Below are 20,825 nucleotides of genomic sequence, written 5' to 3'. Positions count from 1 at the left end.
GGAGTGCTCCCTTCTTCTTTTGAATTTCTCACTGTCTTTCTTCATTTTCTTGGTGTTGTTGGTGTTGTTATCCCTGTCCCACTACTTCGCCATGTTCCCAGGTTTATACACCTTTGGTAATATCCTTGTGCTCACTGCTGTCGCGTATACTTGCTCCCGGTTCCCAGGTCCTGACATTGAACGAAATAAAATATAAACGGGCAAATCGACGGGGATTTATACCTCCGAAACGTCACTTTCCCAGTTCACTAGGATTCCGGGCAAAATCAAGTCTGCATTTTAAAGTCCGAATTTCTTCAGACACCGTTTGCGGGATTTTCCCAACTTTTGTAAAGTCACCAGGTGGAAGTGACGGGAATTCAACCTGGGGCCTTAAACTCGCAAAACGAGCGCCCTTCTGCAGAGCTACATCCCGGACTCCGTAAGAACAACATCGACATTGAAAATAGCTGGAGCAGGCCACGCGGCCACACGAGTTTCCACCACCATTCAACATGATCTGAGCTGATCATCCCAACACAGTCCACTGTTCCCCTCCTCATACCTCTCGACGCCTTTTGTGTCCAAACGTCTCGCTGTACCTTCTTAAAACTGCCCAGCGGCAGTTCAGCAGGTAATCCCATGCGCTAGTTCCAGGGATAAACACAACAAGCTTAAATAACTCAGCGGGACAAGCAGCATCTCTGGAGAGAAGGAATAAGAGACGTTTCGGGTCGAGACGCTTCTTCAGTTCCTGGGATGTTGTTTATTGAAAAGAGGAACATTTGAATGAAAGGAAATGAGATGCCGCAAGGAGACACCCAATCAGCGGATTGAGGCGACAGCAGAGAGCGCCAGCGTCTGGAGAGAGCAGATTTGCTCAGCTACCAAGGACATGCACAGGAAAACATATCAGATCGCCATCGTCCCTGGGTGGGCTCGAACCACCAACCTTTCAGTTAACAGCCGAACGCGCTGACCAATTGCGCCACAGAGACAACTGGACGGAAAGGGGAATAAACGGACGATTCCCGGAGTGGGAAGCGGTGACCTGGGACAGGGTTGGGACACTGCTTTTCATAAATGGCATCAAAGATTTGGGCCAGAAAGATTATTCTAAAATAAATGTTATTCAGACTCCCCCACCCACCCCATCCCCACCATATAACCATATAACCATATAACAATTACAGCACGGAAACAGGCCATCTCGGCCCTACAAGTCCGTGCCGAACAACTGTTTTCCCTTAGTCCCACCTGCCTGCACTTGTACCATAACCCTCCATTCCCTTCGCATCCATATGCCTATCCAATTTATTTTTAAATGAGACCAATGAACCTGCCTCCACCACTTCCACTGGAAGGTCATTCCACACCGCTACCACTCTCTGAGTAAAGAAGTCCCCCCTCATATTACCCCTAAACCTCTGTCCCTTAATTCTGAAGTCATGTCCTCTTGTTTGAATCTTCCCTATTCTCAAAGGGAAAAGCTTGTCCACATCAACTCTGTCTATCCCTCTCATAATTTTAAAGACCTCTATCAAGTCCTCCCTTAACCTTCTGCGCTCCAAAGAATAAAGACCTAACTTATTCAACCTATCTCTGTAACTTAGTTGTTGAAACCCAGGCAACATTCTAGTAAATCACCTCTGTACTCTCTCTATTTTGTTGACATCCTTCCTATAATTGGGCAACCAAAATTGTACACCATACTCCAGATTTGGTCTCACCAATGCCTTGTACAATTTTAACATTACAACCCAGCTTCTATACTCAATGCTCTGATTTATAAAGGCTAGCATACCAAAAGCTTTCTTTACCACCCTATCTATATGAGATTCCACCTTGAAGGAACTATGCACGGTTATACCCAGATCCCTCTGTTCAACTGTATTCTTCAATTCCCTACCATTTACCATGTACGTCCTATTTTGATTTGTCCTGCCAAGGTGTAGCACCTCACATTTATCAGCATTAAACTCCATCTGCCATCTTTCAGCCCATTTTTTCCAAATGGCCTAAATCACTCTGTAGACTTTGGAAATCCTCTTCATTATCCACAACACCCCCTATCTTGTTATCATCTGTATACTTACTAATCCAATTTACCACCCCTTCATCCAGATCATTGATGTACATGACAAACAACAACGGACCCAACACAGATCCCTGAGGCACCCCACTAGTCACCTGCCTCCAACCCGATAAACAGCCATCCGCCATTACCCTCTGGCTTCTCCCATTCAGCCACTGTTGAATCCATCTTGCTATTCCTGCATTTATACCCAACAGTTGAACCTTCTTAACCAACCTTCCATGAGGAACCTTGTCAAAGGCCATTCTAAAGTCCATATAGACAACATCCACTGCTTTACCCTCGTCAATTTCCCTAGTAACCTCTTCAAAAAATTCAAGAAGATTAGTCAAACATGAACTTCCAGGCACAAATCCATGTTGACTTTTCCTAATCAGACCCTGTTTATCCAGATGCTTATATATATTATCTCTAAGTATCTTTTCCATTAATTTGCCCACCACTGAAGTCAAACTAACAGGTCTATAATTGCGATGTTTACTCTTAGAACCCTTTTTAAACAATGGAACAACATGCGCAGTACAACAAACCTCGGGGACTATTCCCTTTTCTAATGGCATTTGAAATATTTCTGTCATAGCCCCGGCTATTTCTACACTAACTTCCCTCAATGTCCTAGGGAATATCCTGTCAGGACCTGGAGACGTATCCACTTTTATATTTTTCAAAAGTGTCAGTACTTCTTTTACTTTGAACCTCATAGTATCCATAGCTACTCTACTCGTTTCCCTTACCTCACATCATTCAATATCCTTCTCCTTGGTGAATACCGAAGAAAAACAATTGTTCAATATCTCCCCCATCTCTTTCGGCTCTGCAGATAGCTGGCCACTCTGTCTCTCCAATGGACCAATTTTATCCCTCGTTATCCTTTTGCTATAGTACAGTATAGTACAGGATCACATCCAACATCCCCAACGCTTGCACATACAGTAATTTGTTTTATATTCTGAAGATAAAGTTTCCTTATACCAAGCCCCCCTACCGTTCACTTGGTCAGGAAATCACGGTCCTCATCATGCAGACAATTCGGCAAACACTTAGCTTTCCCAGTTCCCTAGGATTCCGGGCAAAATCATGTCTGCATTTTAAAGTCCGAATTTCTTCAGACACCGTTTGCGGGATTTTAACCAACTTTTGTAAATTCACCAGGTGGAAGTGACGGGGATTGTCTCTCCCAGATGCGATAAATGTTTGTTTCAAAACGCTAATATAACACACTCATTTGTTGGATGTACAAAGTTGAATAAATTTTGGAGTGATATATTTGATATATTTACAAAGATTTTCAAGTCAAGAATAGAACCCAAAACGGAATGGATTATATTTGGAATAATAGGAGAAGATAGCAATTTAAATAAAGATCAAAATGTTTTTTTTAATTATGGGTTAATAATTGGAAAGAAATTGATACTTAAATTTTGGAAAAATACAACCACACCAACGGTTAAAATGTGGATTAGGAATATGATGGACATAGCACGCCTTGAAGAAATGAGACTCCGACTAATAGATAAATATGACCAATTCTTAAAGAGTTGGTCTCCTTTCATCGGCTTTTTGGAATCATGTGATGCAGCGGTGCCGTAAGGATTGCCGATTTCAGTTCATGACGCGGATAGAGCTACATCTCCGAATACAGATTTGAAAAATTCTCTTTTAAGGGGCCTTCTCTTCTATTTCTACTTTCCTCTTTCTCTCTTCCTTTTTTTATTTTTTATATACACACTTCACGTTTTTCTACTCTCTACCATCTATTTTTCCACTTTTCCCCCTTTCTATTGCTTTCTTTTTCTTGTTCTGCTTACATCTTTCTAATAACATAAAACTAGAGGTTCTACATAGAATGGATTACGGTATTACATAGTTGGCACCTAAAATTAGGTGCCACTGTACTGTTTTGTGCTGTATTAACTTCTAATAAAATAAACAAAAAAAAAAAAAAAAAAAAGGAAGTGACGGGGATTGAACCTGGGGCCTTAAACACGCAAAACGTGCGCCCTTCTGCAGAGCTACACCCCGGACTCCGTGAGAACAACATGGACATTAAAAATAGCTGGAGCAGGCCACGCGGCCACACGAGTTTCCACCACCATTCAACATGTTCTCAGCTGATCATCCCAACACAGTCCACGTTTCCCCTCCCTCCCCATACCTCTCGGCGCCTTTTGTGTCCAAACGTCTCGCTGTACCTTCTTTAAACTGTCCAGCGGCAGTTCAGCAGAGAATCCAATCCGCTAGTTCGAGGGGTAGACATAAAACACTTAAATAACTCAGCGGGACAGGCAGCATCTCTGGAGAGAAGGAATAGGCGACGTTTCGGGTCGAGATCCTTCTTCAGTTCCTGGAATGTTGTTTATAGAAAAGAGGAACCTTTCAATGAAAGGAAGTGAAACGCCGCAGGGAGACACCCAATCAGTGGATTGAGGCGACAGCAGAGACCGCCAGCGTCTGGAGAGAGCAGATTTGCTCAGCTGCCAAGTGCATGCACAGCAAAAAATATCCGATCACCAGCGTCCCTGGGTGGGCTCGAACCACCAACCTTTCGGTTGACAGCCGAACGCGCTGACCCATTGCGCCACAGAGACAACTGGACGGAAAGGGGAATAAACGGATTGTTCCCGGGCTGGGAAGCGGTGACCAGGGACACGGTTGGGACACTGCTTTTCATAAACGGCATCAAAGATTTGGGCCAGAAAGATTTGTCTAAAATACATGTTATTCAGACCCACCCCACCTCGAGATGTTGAAGGGTTGAGCAAGAATGTGAGGTGTGAAAACAACAGATAATCAGAGAGGAGGAGCAGCGGGAGAGGTTGTTGTAGTACTCTCAGCGGAGAGAGGAGGATAACTTCACATGTGATCGGGGGTGCCGCAACAATTCACCGGGTGTGTAAAGTTAGCACAGGTGTGGCAGTGTGGGCTGACACTCTATGGCGTTCAGTGAATGAGAGGTGAATTATCGCTGAGCACATATTCTGGGCCGCAGTATTCAGGACCGGAGCCAACTGGGCAAATATACAGCTGAGTATCGAAGCCATTTGTTCCATGTCGCAGCAGATAACCAATCAACTTACCGGCGTGACCAAAATGTTTGCGCTAGGGACATATTTACTAACCTATTTCCGCGGAATATTAATTGTGACAGCAGTTAGTGAAGATCCCGTCAAAATTATGCACAGGTCGGTTTAAACGAGCGGACCTGCTACCGCCGTGATCAGCAGGATTCGAATCTGCGCGGGGAAACCCCAATGGATTTCTAGTCCATCGCCTTAACCACTAGCCCACGACCACTACGCTCCAACAGCCTGCGCTCGAAGAAGATAAATCACTAGAAATTATCGGTGAGTCCTGGGACAAACTGAGACAGCGCTGTTTGCAGTGTCACGGCAGTAGTACTGATCCTAAACCAAAGCTGGAGAGCGCCGGAACAGTGAAAGGCCTGGATAGAGCGGAAGTAGACAGGTTGTTTCCACTAATGGAACACTCCGGAGCAAGAGGGCATAGACTCAGAATAAATGGAAATACCTTTGGAAAGGAGATGAGGAGGAATATAGTGTAATATAGTAACATTCTCGCGGTTTCTCCTTGCAAACTTTGCTGGATGTATTCTCCCTCCCCGCCCCACAATCCCCCTCACACACAAGCCCCCCACAACCTGCACTCGCCCCCACAACCCGCCCCACCGTCACAATCCCCTCCCCACACACACACCCCTCCCCACAACCAACCCCCCACACACCCCTCCCCACACAAACCCCACCCACACACACTCACACACACACACACACACACACATACACCCCCCCCCCCCACCCCCCGCCTATACACACATCCCTCCCCCACACACACACCCTCCCCAACACACCCCTCCCCTCCCACATCCCACTTCCCCCCACACCCCTCCCGCACACATACACATCTGCCCCCCCCCCCCCCACTTCACGCCGCCACACACACCCCACCCCCACAATCCCTCTCCCCCCCCCCCCGCACCACACTCACACCCCCCGCTCCGACACCAGCCGTCCACACGCACCCCTCCTCCCTCTCACTCCAACACTGGCCACGCACCCAACTTCCCTCCCACCTTTCCTTCCTCCCCCCCCCCCCCCCCCCCACACATGAAGGAGGAGGAGGAGGGAGTGCTCGTGTAAGAAGGGAAATGAGCCACGCCTGCGCAGTTAGGGGCTATGGGTGAGTGGTGGAATATTGCGTTGGGGGAACGGGCGAGTGGTGGAATATCAAAGGTTCAAAGGTTCAAAGGGACTTTATTAGTGAAAAGCTTATTGCCATTGCAGCACATAAAAAATAATACAGAAATGACAATAATAAAGACATTTAAACATAAAAAATATCCCCCGCAATGGTTTCCATTATGAGGAAGACATAAAGTCCAGTCCCCATCCCCATGTCCACCCATAGTCGGGCTTATTTTGCCCTCCGCAGTCGCCGCTACGGGGCCCGATGTTGCAGGCCGTTCTCGCCGGATGATAATACTCAGGCGTCGGGAGAAACCTCACAGCTTTGGGAAACCTGGAACGGCCGCTTATTTACCGTAGACCGCGACTTCCGAAGCCGACAGGCCGCGCTGGATGGAGCTCCACAGTTCTTTGCAAAATTTAAAATTTCTCATTGTTCACTTTTGGAAAGTGGGGGGGGGGGGGGGGGGGGGGGGGGGGGGGGGTGGTGGTGGGGGGGTGGAAGGATAGGAAGGGGGTAGGGAGGGGGTAGGGAGGGGGGAGGAGTTATTGAGGGAGGGAGGGAATGACTGAGGGTAGGGAAAGGAGAGGGAGGGATAGGTGAGGGGATTGGAGGGGGGGAGGAGGAGGAGGAGAAGGGAAAGAAGAGGGAGATGAGGATGGAGAGTGGGTAGGAGTGGGGATAGAGGCAGAGGATGGGGAGTGGGGGAGGTAGGGAGTGGGGAATATAGGGTGAGCTATAATCCCGGACCCCGTGAGAACAACATCGACATTGAAAATAGCTGGAGCAGGCCACGCGGCCACACGAGTTTCCACCACCATTCAACATCATCTGAGCTGATCATCCCAACACAGTCCACTGTTCCCCTCCCCATACCTCTCGACTCCTTTTGTGTCCAAACGTCACGCTGTACCTTCTTAAAACTGTCCAGCGGCAGTTCAGCAGATAATCCAATCCGCTAGTTTCAGGGATAGAACACAAGCTTAAATAACTCAGCGGGACAAGCAGCATCTCTGGAGAGAAGGAATAAGCGACGTTTCGGGTCGAGACCCTTCTTCAGTTCCTGGGATGTTGTTTATTGAAAAGAGGAACATTTGAATGAAAGGAAACGAGACGCCGCAAGGAGACACCCAATCAGCGGATTGAGGCGACAGCAGAGAGCGCCAGCGTATCGACAGAGCAGATTTGCTCAGCTGCCAAGGACATGCACGGGAAAAAATATCAGATCGCCAGCGTCCCTGGGTGGGCTCGAACCACCAACCTTTCGGTTAACAGCCGAACGCGCTGACCGATTGCGCCACAGAGACAACTTGGAGACGGAAAGGGGGGAATAAACGTATCATTTCCGAGTTGGGAAGCGATGACCTGGGACACGGTTGGGAAACTGCTTGTCATAAACGACATCAAAGATTTGGGCCAGGAAGATTTTTTGGTAAAATAAATATTATTCAGATCCCCCCCCCCGTATATAGTGCAGGATCACATCCAACATTCTCAACGATTACACATACAGTAATTTGGTTTATATTCTGTGGATAAAGTATCCTTATACCAACCCCCCTACCGTTCACTTGGTCAGGAAGTCACGGTCCTCATCATGCAGACAATTCTGCAAACTCTTAGCTTCCTGGGTACAGATCCGCCCCCAACCTGATAAAAGGTACGCATGTGGTCGACACAAACTCCTGCAGGAACTGTGCGGGACAGGCAGCATTTCTGGAGAGAAGGAATGGGTGACGTTTTGGGTAGAGACCCTTCTTCAGACTGATAATCAGGGGAGAGGGAAGCTCGAGATGTTGAAGGGTTGAACAAGAATGTAAGGTGTGAAAACAACAGATAATCAGAGAGGAGGAGTAGCGGGAGAGGTTGTTGTAGTACTCTCGGCGGAGAGAGGAGGAGAACTTCACCTGTGGTCGGGGGTGCCGCGACAATTCACCGGGTATGTCCAGCGAGCACAGGTGTGGCAGTGTGGGCCGACACTCTATGTGGTTCAGTGAATGAGAGATGAATTATCGCTCAGCACATACTCTGGGCCTCAGTATTCAGGACCGGAGCCAACTAGGCACATATACAGCTGAGTAACGAAGTCATTTGTTCCATGTCGCAGTAGATAATCAATCTACTTACCGGCGTGACCAAAATGTTTGCGCTAGGGACATATTTACTAACCTATTTCCGCGGAATATTAATTGTGACAACAGTTAGTGAAGATCCCGTCAAAATTATGCACAGGTCGGTTCAAACGAGCGGACCAGCTACCTCCGTGATCAGCAGGATTCGAACCTGCGCGGGGAAACCCCAATGGATTTCTAGTCCATCGCCTTAACCACTCGGCCACGACCACTACGCTCCAACTGCCTGCGCTCGAAGAAGATAAATCACCAGATATTATCGGCGAGTCCTGGGACAAACTGAGACAGCGCTGATCGCAGTGTCACGGCAGTAGTGCTGATCCTAAACCAAAGCTGGAGAGCGCCGGAACAGTGAAAGGCCTGGATAGAGCGGAAGTAGAGAGGTTGTTTCCACTAACGGAACACTCTGGAGCAAGAGGGCATAGACTCAGAATAAAATGAAATACCTTTGGAAATCCCCCCCGCCCCCCCCACAATCCCCCCCCCCCCCCAACCCCCCCCCCCCCGTTGCCCCCCCCCCCCCCACACCCCCCCCCCCCCCACACACCCCACCCCCCCACCCACCCACACACACACACACACATACACACCCCCCTCACACCCCCGCCTATACACACATCCCTCCCCCACACACACACCCTCCCCAACACACCCCTCCCCACCCCACATCCCACTTCCCGCCACACCCCTCCCGCCCACGTACACACCTGCCCCCCCACCCCACTTCACGCTGCCACACACACCCCACCCCCACAATCCCTCTCCCCCCCCACACCACACTCTCCCCCGCTCCGACACCAGCCCGTCCACACGCACCCCCTCCTCCCTCTCAAGAGTCAAGAGTCAATTTAATTGTCATTTGGACCCCTTGAGGTCCAAACGAAATGCCGTTTCTGCAGCCATACATTACAAACAAATAGACCCCAGACACAACATAATTTACATTTTACATAAACATCCATCACATCGCTGTGATGGAAGGCCAAAAAAACTTATCTCTCCACTGCACTCCCCCCCCCCCCCCCCCCCGATGTCAGAGTCAAAGTCAAAGCCCCCCGGCTGGCGATGGCGATTGTCCCGCGGCCATTAAAGCCACGCCGGGTGGTGCAAGATCGCACACCGGGTCTTGGTGTTAGAGTACCGGGGTGCGCTCGCAGAGTCCCGCGGCCATTCCAAGCCGCGCGGGGCGGTGATATTAGGCCCCGCTCCAGGAGCTCTTCAACCCCGCAACTCGGGCGGGGGAAGTCGCCGTTGCAGGAGCCCTGAAAAGCGGTCTCCCTCCAGGGACCCGCGGGCTCCCGGTGTCGCCGTCCGCAGACCCGCAGTAGCAGCCTCCGAATCTCCGGAGGTCGGGCCGCAGCAGCAGCAGCGCTCCACCACCGCTCCACCCGCTCCGGACTCGGCCAGCTCCACGACGGTAACGGTGAGTTGTCGGCACCAGAGTCCCCGGTCTTCTTATGTTGGAAGCCGCTCCTCATTGCAGCCCCAACGACAATGGAGACCCGACAAGGAAAAGGTCCGGTCTCCCGTGCAGGGAGAGATTTAAAAGTTGCCCCCCCCCTCCCCTCCCACCCCCCCCCCCCCCCCACACACACCCAACATAAAATAACAAAAATTACATAGAAACATAGACAAAAAATAATAAAAACGCGGACGGGCTGCAGAGGCCGCTGCTGACGAAAGTCGCGCCGCCTACCGCCGCCTCACTCCACCTCCGGCCTCGCACCCAACTTCTCTCCAACCTTTCCTTCCTCCCCTCCCACACATGAAGAGGAGGGGGAGGGAGTGCTCGTGTAAGAAGGGAAATGAGCCACGCCTGCGCAGTTAGGGGCTATGGGTGAGTGGTGGAATATTGCGTTGGGGGAACGGGGTGAGTGGTGGAATATCAAAGGTTCAAAGGTTCAAAGGGAATTTATTAGGGAAAAGCTTATTGCCATTGCAGCACATAAAAAATAATACAGAAATGACAATAATAAAGACATTTAAACATAAAAAAAACATCCCCCGCAATGGTTTCCATTATGAGGAAGGCATAAAGTCCAGTCCCCATCCCCATGTCCACCCATAGTCGGGCTTATTTTGGCCTCCGCAGTCGCCGCTACGGGGCCCGATGTTGCAGGCCGTTCTCGCCGGATGATAATACTCAGGCGTCGGGAGAAACCTCACAGCTTTGGGAAACCTGGGAACGGCCGCTGGATGGAGCTCCACAGTTCTTTGCAAAATTTAAAATTTCTCATTGTTCACTTTTGGAAAGTGGTGTGGGTGGGGGGTGGAAGGATAGGAAGGGGGTAGGGAGGGGGTAGGGAGGGGAGAGGAGTTATTGAGGGAATGACTGAGGGTAGGGGAAGGAGAGGGAGGGATAGGTGAGGGATTGGAGGAGGGGAGGAGGAGGAGAAGGGAAAGAAGAGGGAAATGAGGATGGAGAGTGGGTAGGAGTGGGGGATAGAGGCAGGGGATGGGGAGTGGGGGAGGTAGGGAGTGGGGAATATGGGGGGGAGAGGAGGGCCGTGGGGAAGATCAGGAGGGATAGTGGGGGGATAGGGGGAGGTGAGGAGTGGGGCATGGGGGGGATATGGGAGGGGAGAAGAGTTTAGGTGGGAGGGAGGGAGATATAGGGTAAGGGAAAGGAGTGCGATAAATAGGTGAGGGAGGGATTGGAGAGGGTAGGAGCAGAAGGGAAAGAAGAGGGAGGATGAGGAGGAGGGGGAGGGAGTGCTCCCTTCCCCTTTTGAATTGCTCACTGTCTTTCTTCATTTTCTTGGTGTGCTAATCGGTGTTGTTATCCCTGTCTCACTACTTCGCCATGTCCCCAGGTTTTTACACCAGGGTTAATATTCTTGTGCTCACTGCTGCCGCGTATACTTGCTCCCGGTTCCCAGCTCCTGAATTTGAACGAAATGCAATACAAACGGGCAAATCGACGAGGATTTATACCTCCAAACGTCACTTTCCCAGTTCTCCAGGATTCCGGGCAAAATCATGTCTGCATTTTAAAGTCCAATTTCTTCAGACACCGTTTGCGGGATTTTTCCCAACTTTTGTAAAGTCATCAGGTGGAAGTGACGGGGATTGAACCTATGGCCTTAAACTCGCAAATCGTGCGCCCTTCTGCAAAGCTACATCCCGGACTCCGTGAGAACAACATCGACATTGAAAATAGCTGGAGCAGGCCACGCGGCCACACGAGTTTCCACCACCATTCAACATGATCTGAGCTGATCATCCCAACACAGTCCACGTTTCCCCTCCCCATACCTCTCGACGCCTTTTGTGTCCAAACGCCTCGCTGTGCATTCTTAAAACTGTCCAGCGGCAGTTCAGCAGAGAATCCAATCCGCTAGTTCCAGGGATAGACATACAACGCTTAATTAACTCAGCGGCACAAGCAGCATCTCCGGAGAGAAGGAATAGGCGACGTTTCGGGTCGAGACCCTTCTTCAGTTCCTGGTATGTTGTTTATAGAAAAGAGGAACATTTCATCGAAAGGAAGTGAAACGCCGCAGGGAGACACCCAATCAGTGGATTGAGGCGACAACAGAGACCGCCAGCCTCTGGAGAGAGCAAACGGAATCAAAGATTTGGGCCAGAAACGTTTTTCTAAAATAAATGTTATTCAGACCTCCCTCAGCCACCACGTGTTTAGTACAAAATACCGTCAAAATTATGCAGAGGTCGGTACAAACGAGCGGACCTGCTACATCCGTGAGAAGCAGGATTCGAACCTGCGAGGGGGAAACCCCAATGGATTCTAGTCCATCGCCTTAACCACTCGGCCACGACCACTACGCTCCAACATCCTACGCTCGAAGAAGATAAATCACTAGAATTTATCGGGTGAGTCCCGGGACAAAACTGATTCAACGCTGATTGCAGTGTCACGGCAGTAGTCCTGATCCTAAACCATAGCTGGAGAGCGCCGGAACAGCGCAAGGTCTGGATAGAGCGGAAGTAGAGAGGTTGTTTCCACTAATGGAACACTCTGGAGCAAGAGGGCATAGACTGATAATAAAAGGAAATACCTTTGGAAAGGAGATGAGGAGGATTTTATTTCGTCGGAAGGTGGCGAATCTCTGGAATTCAGTGCCGCAGACAGCTGTGGTGGATCAGACATTGGGTATTTTTAAGGCGGAGATTGACAGATAATGGATTAGGATTGACGCCAAAGCTTACAGGGAGAAACCACGAGAATGGGTTTGAGGGGGAAATATATGCCCACCATTATTGAATGGCAATGTAGACTATGGGCTGAATGGCCCAATTCCGCGATTCATTCGTGGTTGAATAAAGTGTAATATAGTAATATCATTGGTATATATATGAATAAAGTCGTAGTATAGTAACATTCTCGCGGTTTCTCCTTGCAAACTTGACTGGATGTGTATCTCCCTCCCCGCCCCCCCCATTCTCCCCACACACAAGCCCCCCACAACCTGCCCGCGCCCCCAACAACCCCTCCCACCGCCACAATCGCAGCCCCCCACAACCCCCCCCCCACCCACCACTCCCTACCCTACACAACCCCCCCCACCCACACACACACACACACACACACACACACCCACACACACCCACCCTCCCACACACACACACACACACCCCTCCCCAACACACCCCACCCCTCCCACATCCCACTTCCCCCCACACCCCTTCCGCCCGCCCATACACACCTGCCCCCCCACCCCACTTCACGCCGCCACACACACCCCACCCCCCCACACAACCCTTCTCCCCCTCCACACCACACTCTTCCCCCTCCGACACCAGCCCGTCCACCACGCACCCTCCTCCCTCTCACTCCACCCCCGACCACGAACCCATGAAGAGCGGGGGGGGGGGGGGTGGTCGGGTAAGAAGGGAAATGAGCCACGCCTACGCAGTAAGGGGCTATGGGTGGGTGGTGGAATATTGCGTTGGGGGAACGGGTGTGAGTGGTGGAATATCAAAGGTTCAAAGGGACTTTATTAGTGAAAAGCTTATTGCCATTGCAGCACATAAAAAATAATACAGAAATGACAATAATAAAGAGATTTAAACATAAAACACATCCCCCCACAATGATTTCCATTATGAGGAAGGCATAAAGTCCAGTCCCCATCCCCTTGTCCACCCATAGTCGGGCTTATTTTGCCCTCCGCAGTCGCCGCTACGGGGCCCGATGTTGCAGGCCGTTCTCGCCGGATGATGATGCTCAGGCGTCGGGAGAAACCTCACAGCTTTGGGAAACCTGGAACGGCCGCTTATTTACCGTAGACCGCGACCTTCAGAAGCCGACAGGCCCGCGCTGGATGGAGCTCGTTTCCCTTCTTACACGAGCACTCCCTCCCCTCTCATCTGAATGTGTGGGCGGGGAGGAAGGAAAGGTGGGGGGAAGTTGGGTGCGTGGCCAGTGGTGGAGTGAGAGGGAGGAGGGGTGCGTGTGGACGGGCTGGTGTCGGAGCGGAGGAGAGTGTGGTGCGGGGGGGGGGGGGGGGAGAGGGATTGTGGGGGTGGGGTGTGTGTGGCGGCGTGAAGTGGGGTGGGGGGGCAGATGTGTACGTGGGCGGGAGGGGTGTGGGGGGAAGTGGGATGTGGGGGGGAGGGGTGTGTTGGGGAGGGTGGTGTGTGTGGGGGAGGGATGTGTGTAGAGCGGGGGGTGTGAGGGGGGTGTGGGCGGGGGTGTGGATGTGTGTGTGTGTGTGTGTATGTTGTGGTGTGTGTGTGTGTGTGTGAGTGCTGGTGGGTGAAGCTTTTCAGCGAGTTTGTGTGGGGAGCGGTGTGTGTGTGGGAGGGGATTGTGACGGTGGGGGCGGGTTGTGGGGGCGAGTGCAAGGTTTGGGGGGCTGTGTGTTGTGAGGGGGATTGGGGGCGGGGAGGGAGAATACATCCAGCAAAGTTTGCAAGGAGAAACCGCGAGGAATGTTACTATATTACACTATATTTCCTCCACATCTCCTTTCCAAAGGTATTCCTTTTAGTTTCTGAGTCTATGCCCTCGTATTGCTCCAGAGTGTTCCGTTAGTGGAAAAAACCCCGTCTACTTCCGCTCTATCCAGGCCTTTCACTGTTACGGCGCTCTCAGCAGCTTTGGTTTAGGAACAGTCTACTGCCGGACACTGCAATCAGCGCTGTATCAGTGTTTGTCCCAGGACTCACCGATAATTTCTAGTGATTTATCTTCTTCGAGCGCAGGCAGTTGGAGCGTAGTGGTCGTGGGCCGAGTGGTTTAAGGCGATGGACTAGAAATCCATTGGGGATTCTAGTTCGAATCTGCTTCTCACGGAGGCAGCTGGTCCGCTCGTTTGAACCGACTGTGCAAAGTTTTTTGACGTGATCTTCACTAACTGTTGTCACAATTAATATTCCGCGGAAATAGGTTAGTATATATGTCCCTAGCGCAAACATTTTTGGTCACGCCGGTAAGTCAGATTGATTATCTACTGCGACATGGAACAAATGACATTCGTTACTCAGCTGTATATGTGCCTAGTTGGCTCACGGTCCTGAATTACTGAGGCCCAGAGTATGTGCTGAGCGATAATTCATCTCTCATTCACTGAACCACATAGTGTCGGCCCACACTGCAACACCTGTGCTCACTGGACATACCCGGTGAATTGTCGCGGCACCCCCGACCACAGGTGAAAGTTATACCTCCTCTCTCCGCTGAGAGTACTACAACAACACTCTATCGCCTACTCCTTCCTCTATGATTATCTGTTGTTTTCACACTTACATTCTTTGTTCAGCCCTTCAACATCTCGAGCTTCCCTCTCCCCTGTCTATCAGTCTGAAGAAGGGTCTCTACCCAAAACGTCACCCATTCCTTCTCTCCAGAAATGCTGCCTGCCCCGCACAGTTCCTGCAGGAGTTTGTGTCGACCACATGCGTACCCTTTATCAGGTTGGGGGCGGATCTGTACACAGGAAGCTAAGTGTTTGTAGAATTGTCTGCATGATGAGGGCCGTGACTTCCTGACCAAGTGAACGGTAGGGGGGTTGATTTAAGGATACTTTATCCACAGAATATAAACCAAATTACTGTATGTGTAATCGTTGAGAATGTTGGATGTGATGCCTGCATATATACGGGGGGGGGGGGGGGTCTGAGATAACATTTATTTTACAAAAAAATCTTCCTGGCCCAAGTCTTTGATGTCGTTTATGACAAGCATTTTCCCAACCGTGTCCCGGGTCATCGCCTCCCAGCGCGGAAATTAGCCGTTTATTCCCCCCTTTCCGTCTCCAAGTTGTCTCTGTGGCGCAATCGGTCAGCGCGTTCGGCTGTTTAACCGAAAGGTTGGTGGTTCGAGCCCACCCAGGGGACCGCTGGCGATCTGATATTTTTTCCCGTGCATGTCCTTGGCAGCTGAGCAAATCTGCTCTCTCCAGAGGCTGGCGCTCTCTGCTGTCGCCTCAATCCGCTGATTGGGTCGTCTCCTTGCGGCGTCTCGTTTCCTTTCATTCAAATGTTCCTCTTTTCAGGATAAAAACAACATCCCAGGAACTGAAGAAGGGTCTCGACCCGAAACGTCGCTTATTCCATCTCTCAGTGATGCATTGCTTGTCCCGCTGAGTTATTTAAGCTTGTGTTTATCCCTGGAACTAGCGGGACTAAGCATGTGGTCGGACACCAAACTCCTGCAGGAACTGTGCGGGACAGGCAGCATTTCTGGGGAGAAGGAATGGGTGACGTTTTGGGTAGGAGACCCTTCTTCAGACTGATAATCAGGGGGAGAGGGAAGCTCGAGATGTTGAAGGGTTGAACCGAATGTAAGGTGTGAAAACAAAAGATAATCAGAGAGGAGGAGTAGCGGGAGAGGTTGTTGTAGTACTCTCGGCGGAGAGAGGAGGAGAACTTCAACTGTGATCGGGGGTGCCGCAACAATTCACCGGGTATGTCCAGTGAGCACAGGTGTGGCAGTGTGGGCTGACACTCTCTGGCGTTCAGTGAATGAGAGGTGAATTATCGCTCAGCACATACTCTGGGCCTTCAGTATTCAGGACCGGAGCCAACTATACAAATTATACATCTGAGTAACGAAGCCATTTGTTCCATGTCGCAGCAGATAATCAAACGAATTACCGGGGTGACCAAAATCATTGCCCTAGGGACATATTTACTAACCTATTTCCGCGGAATATTAATTCTGACAGCAGCTAGTGAAGATCCCGTCAAAATTATGCACAGGTCGGTTCAAACGAGCAGACCTGCTACCGCCGTGATCAGCAGGATTCTAACCTGCGCGGGGACAAACCCAATGGATTTTCTAGTCCATCGCCTTAACCACTCGGCCACGACCACTACATTCAAAACTGCCTGCGCTCGAAGAAGATAAATCACCAGAAAATTATCAGGTGAGAGTCCTGGGACAAACTGAGACAGCGCCGATTGCAGTGTCACGGCAGTAGTACTGTTCCTAAACCAAAGCTGGAGAGCGCCGGAACAGTGAAAGGCCTGGATAGAGCGGAAGTAGAGAGGTTGTATCCACTAATGGAACACTCTGGAGCAAGAGGGCATAGACTCAGAATAAAAAGGAAATACCTTTGGAAAGGAGATGAGGAGGATTTTATTTCGTCGGAAGGTGGTGAATCTCTGGAATTCAGTGCCGCAGACAGCTGTGGTGGATCAGACATTGGGTATTTTTAAGGCGGAGATTGACAGATAATTGATTAGGATTGACGGCAAAGCTTACAGGGAGAAAACCACGACGAAGAATTGGTTTGAGAGGGAAATATATGCCCACCAGTATAGATGGAATGGCAATGTAGACCATGGGATGATATGGCCCAATTCACGCGATTTCTGTCGTGGTTGTTGAATATAGTCTAATATAATAATAACATGGTATATATGAATAAAGGTGTAATCATAGTAACATTCTCGCGGTTTCTCCTTGCAAACTTTGGCTGGATGTGTTCTCCCTCCCCCCAGCCCCGATCCCCCCACCAAACACGGCCCCCAACAACCTGCCCTCGCCCCCACAACCATCCCCACGGCCACAATCCCCTCCCAACAAACCCCCCCCACACACAACCTCCCCCACACAACCCCCACCCCCCCCCCACACACATCACATACCACACACAACACCCACACACACACAACCACACACCACACCACCTAACTACACCCCCTCACACACCCGCCTATACAGCACATCCCTCCACCACACACACCCTCCCCAACACACCCCTCCCCTCCCACATCCCACTTCCCACCACAACCCCTCCCGCCACATTACACACCTGCTCCCCCCCCACCCCTCTTCACGCCGCCACACAAACACCCACCCCCACAATCCCTCTCCCCCCCCCAACACCCTCACTCCCTCCCCCGCTCCGCCACCAGCCGTCACATGCACCCCTCCTCCCTCTCACTCCACAAACCGGCCTCGCATCCAACTTCCCTCCCACCTTTCCTTCCTCACCCCCAACATGAAGAGGGAGGGGAGGGAGTGATCGTGTAAGAAGGGAAAATGAAGCCACGCCTGCGCAGTTAGGGGCTATGGGGGAGTGGGGAATAGTGCGTTGGGGGGAAACGGGTGAGTGGTGGGAATATCAAGGTTCAAAGGTTCAAAGGGGACTTTATTAGTGTGAAAAGCTTATTTGCCATTGCAGCACATAAAAAAGAATACAGAAATGACAATAATAAAGACATTTAACCATAAAAAACATCCCCGCAATGGTTTCCATTACTGAGGAAGAATAAAAGTCCAGCCCCATCCCCATGTACACCCATAGTCGGGCTTATTTTTGGCCTCCGCAGTCGCCCGCTACGGGGCCCGATTGTTGCAGGCCATTCTCACCGGATGATAATATTCAGGCGTCGGGAGAAACCTCACAGCTTTGGGAAACCTGGAACGGCCCGCTTATTTACCGTAGACCGCGACTTCCGAAGCCGACAGGCCGCGCTGGATGGAGCTCCACAGTTCTTTGCAAAATTTAAAAATTTCTCATTTTTTTCACTTTTGGCAAAGTGGGGGGGGGGGGGGGCATGGAAGGATAGGAAGGGGTAGAGGAGGGGGTTTCCGGAGGGGGCGGGTTTTTGGGGTGGTGGTGGGTTTTTTTTTGTGGGGGGGGGTAGGGAGGGGGAGAGGAGTTATGGAGGGTGGGAGGGAATGACTGAGGGTAGGGAAAGGGGAGGGAGGGATAGGTGAGGGATTGGAGGAGGGGGAGGAGGAGGAGGGAAAAAGAGGGAGATGAGTATGGCGAGTGGGTAGGAGTGGGGATAGAGGCAGAGGATGGGAGCATAGTGGGGGGGTACGGTTAGGGAGTGGGGGATATAGGGTGAGGAGGGCCGTGGGGAAGATCAGGAGGGATAGTGGGGGGATAGGGGGAGGTGAGGAGTGGGGGGAAAGGGTGTAGTAGGGATATGGGAGGGGAGGAAGATTTTGGAGGGAGGGAGGGAGATATAATGGGGTACCAGGGAAGCAGTAGGAGAAATAGGTGAGGGAGGGATTGGACGAGGGTTGGAGCAGAAGGAAAAGCAAGAGGAGTATGAGAAGAGGAGTGGGGAGGGTGTGCTCCCTTCCCCTTTTGTCTTTCTCACTGTCTTCTTCATTTTTCTTGGTGTGCACATTCAGTGTTTGTTATCCCTGTCTCATACTTAACCATATAACCATATAACATATAACAATTTACAGCACGGAGACAGGCTATCCTCGACCCTTCTAGTCCGTGCCGAACACATAACCGTGCCGAACACATAACTTCGCCATGTTCCCAGGTTTTTTACACCTGGGTTAATATTCTTGTGCTCCCTGCTGTCGCGTTATACTTGACCGCCCGGTTCCCAGGCCTGACAAGAACGAAATAAAATATAACGGGCAAATCGACGAGGATGTATACCTCCAAACGTCACTTTCCCAGTTCTCTAGGATTCCGGGCTCAAAATCGATCGTCTGCATTTAAAAGTACAATTTCTTCAGACACCGTTTGCGGGCTTTTTTTCCCAACTTTTGTAAAGTCACCACCAGTGGAAGTGACGGGGATTGAACCTGGGCCTTTAAATTCGCAAAAACGTGCGCCCTTCGCAGAGCTAATCCCCCGGACTCCGTAAGAACAACGTCGCCATTAAAAATACTGGAGCAGGCCACGCGGACAACACTAGTTTTCCACCAGGCATTCAACATGATCTGAGCTGATCATCCCAACACAGTCCACTGTTCCCCTCCCCAAACCTCTCAACGCCTTTGTGTGTCCAATCGTCTCGCTGTACCCTTCTTAAAACTGTCCAGCGGCAGTTCACAGGTAATCCCATGCGCTAGTTCCAGTTGATAAAAAACAACAAGCTTAAATAACTCAGCGGGACAAGCAGCAGTCTATGGAGAGAAGGAATAAGGGACGTTTTTTCGGGTCGAGACCTTCTTTCAGTTCCTGGGATGTTGTTATTGAAAAGAGGAACATTTGAATGAAAGGAAATGAGATGCCGCAAGGAAGACACCCAATCAGCGGATTGAGGCGACAGCAGAGCTCGCCAGCGTCTGGAGAGAGCAGATTTGCTCAGCTGCCAAAGGACAATGCACAGGGAAAAAAAAAAATTCAGATCGCCAGCGTCCCTGGGTGGGCTCGAACCACCAACCTTTCGGTTACAGCCTGAACGCGCTGACCCGATTGCGCCACAGAGACCAACTGGACGGGAAAGGGGATAGAACGGATCCCTCCCGAGGGGGAAGCGGTGACATGGGACCACGGTTGGGGCTTTGGGGCCAGGAAGATTTTTTGTAAAATAAATGTATTTTTTTTTTTCAGACCCCCCCCCCCCCCCCCCCAACGGGTCCACTTCGTCCAGCATTCTTAAATATTGTGATAGTAGTGAGCACAGGTGTGGCAGTTGTGGGAACGATACTATATGTCGTTTAGTGAATGAGAGGTGAATTATTGCTCAGCACATATTCTGGGCCGCAGTATTCAGGACCGGAGCAACTAGGAAAATATACAGCTGATTAACGAAGACATTGTTTCCATGGTTGCAGCACTCATCAATCGACCTACCGGCGTTACCAAAATGTTAGCGCTACGGACATATTTACTAACGGAATTTACGCGGGATATTAATTGTGACAGCATTTAGTGAAGATCCCGTCAAAATTATGCACAGGTCGGTTCAAACGAGGCGGACCTGCTACCTCCGTGATCAGCAGGATTCGAACCTGCGCGGGGAAACCCCACCTGGATTTCTAGGCCAATCGCACTTAACCACTCGGCCACGACCACTACGCGTCAAGGCTCGAAGAAGAGCTTAAATACTAGACATTATCGGTTGAGTCCTGGGGACAAACTGAGACAGCGCTGATTGCAGTGTCACGGCAGTAGTACTGATCCGAAAGCCAAAGCTGGAGAGCGCCGGAACAGTGAAAGGCCTGGATAGAGCGGGGAAGTAGAGGGTTGTTTCCACTAATGGAACCTCTGAGCAAAGAGGGCAGAGACTCAGAATCA

At 50.7% G+C, this 20,825-nt stretch overlaps 7 non-coding genes across 7 annotated transcripts; all 7 read right to left on the bottom strand.

The window, feature by feature from the left end:
• Positions 1–903: 903 nt before the first annotated feature.
• On the bottom strand, positions 904–977 carry trnan-guu (transfer RNA asparagine (anticodon GUU)). The gene has a single exon. It is a non-coding gene; the product is annotated as a tRNA-Asn (tRNA).
• A 3,611-nt stretch (positions 978–4,588) lies between these two features.
• On the bottom strand, positions 4,589–4,662 carry trnad-guc (transfer RNA aspartic acid (anticodon GUC)). Its single transcript has one exon. It is a non-coding gene; the product is annotated as a tRNA-Asp (tRNA).
• Positions 4,663–5,286: 624 nt separating this feature from the next.
• Positions 5,287–5,368, bottom strand: trnas-aga (transfer RNA serine (anticodon AGA)). Its single transcript has one exon. It is a non-coding gene; the product is annotated as a tRNA-Ser (tRNA).
• A 2,142-nt stretch (positions 5,369–7,510) lies between these two features.
• trnan-guu (transfer RNA asparagine (anticodon GUU)) lies at positions 7,511–7,584 on the bottom strand. Its single transcript has one exon. It is a non-coding gene; the product is annotated as a tRNA-Asn (tRNA).
• A 955-nt stretch (positions 7,585–8,539) lies between these two features.
• trnas-aga (transfer RNA serine (anticodon AGA)) lies at positions 8,540–8,621 on the bottom strand. Its single transcript has one exon. It is a non-coding gene; the product is annotated as a tRNA-Ser (tRNA).
• A 7,984-nt stretch (positions 8,622–16,605) lies between these two features.
• On the bottom strand, positions 16,606–16,689 carry trnas-aga (transfer RNA serine (anticodon AGA)). Its single transcript has one exon. It is a non-coding gene; the product is annotated as a tRNA-Ser (tRNA).
• Positions 16,690–19,940: 3,251 nt separating this feature from the next.
• On the bottom strand, positions 19,941–20,015 carry trnat-ugu (transfer RNA threonine (anticodon UGU)). Its single transcript has one exon. It is a non-coding gene; the product is annotated as a tRNA-Thr (tRNA).
• Between the last annotated feature and the right edge of the window lie 810 nt (positions 20,016–20,825).

The sequence above is a fragment of the Leucoraja erinacea genome, unplaced genomic scaffold (genome assembly GCF_028641065.1).
Source record: "Leucoraja erinacea ecotype New England unplaced genomic scaffold, Leri_hhj_1 Leri_293S, whole genome shotgun sequence".
In the NCBI taxonomy this organism is placed as follows: Eukaryota; Metazoa; Chordata; class Chondrichthyes; order Rajiformes; family Rajidae; genus Leucoraja; species Leucoraja erinaceus.
The sequence above is the reverse complement of the archived record's forward strand: the minus strand, read 5'-3'. Positions and strand labels throughout refer to the sequence as shown.